Source organism: Homarus americanus, unplaced genomic scaffold (assembly GCF_018991925.1).
Source record: "Homarus americanus isolate GMGI-L3 unplaced genomic scaffold, GMGI_Hamer_2.0 scaffold58297, whole genome shotgun sequence".
Taxonomy (NCBI): Eukaryota; Metazoa; Arthropoda; class Malacostraca; order Decapoda; family Nephropidae; genus Homarus; species Homarus americanus.
Window position 1 is genome coordinate 34026 of NW_024713025.1, and position 1217 is coordinate 35242.

Here is a 1217-nt window from a genome sequence, read left to right on the forward strand (position 1 = left end):
ACAAGCTGCACTCTATTCTGTTTGTTTTTTACTATACCAAGAACTCAGGTGAATCATGGAGGGATTTTTTCTCTCTCAGCAATATTGACAATTACGTCTGCCAATTGTAAATTTATTTTGTGAACTAATTGTTAGAATGTAAGTTACAACGCCCGCCCTTATAAATATTCACGACTCAACTCAGTCATTCTCCTCGTATCAGGCAATGGGAAAAACTTTGCTCACACCCGATGACCTGTTGTATATAACATTTGTAGGAAAACTGAGCACTTAAACATCCTCACCACGCGTGAGCATGCCAGGCCCAAATTAACTTTCGTAGTTCGGACAATTATCAAATTCTGACCCGGCCGAATATCTGCACATCCTGCAGCAAGCAACACGCTGACGGCCCAACACGCAACATTGCCCTGGTGTATCTCCCCGGCCTCCTGTTTTAGCAGCGCACTGCCTTAATAAACCCCACTTGGGTGTCTCGTAACTTTAAGGTACAGGATAGCGGCTGGAGGGTTGGGTATGTGTGGCCGACCTGCCCCCAGCACACACTGTGGGTGTGTGTATGTGTGTAGCCACACACAGGGTGGTGAAATGAGTCTAGTGTGGCAGCATTGTGTTAATGTTAATGTGCAAGCACTGCTTGCTCCCTCCCGCTTTCAGCTGCCGCCGCTGGCCAGCCCTCGTGGCGAACAGGTAAGCAACTTGCATAAGTCTTACCCTGCCAGTACACAGCCTCCTCACCATCAAGAATCCTGCTGTGCCTCCTCGTGGCAACACACGGTAACTGGGTGTCTCGTGTGCCCAGGCTAGATTAGCAGGAGATCTCGGAGTAGCAGTGAGCCCCAGAGGGACGGCGCATAGCCCCACTGGCATGTGGACACGTCCTGGCGCCTACCAACCACCGCCCTGCTGCCTTGCGGATTAACCTTGGCAGGTATAAGGCTACGGGAGTAAACCCCGAACGAAAAATCTGCTGTGGAGCCCCGCATCATGCAGACATGCTTACAGAGCTCCAACAAGACCCCAACGGCGGTGTAGGCGGAAGAGGTGACCACCATGGAAACCCAACGACTACACCGGCGGACGAAGGCAATGCCTGATGGACATGCTACTGAGGCTAAACCCAACAAACTGGGCTATCGGCAGTCCATTGTAACTCTCCCTCTCCTCAGTCGTTGCAACACTTGCACCACTGGATCAGGAAAAGGGAGAGCCAAGAT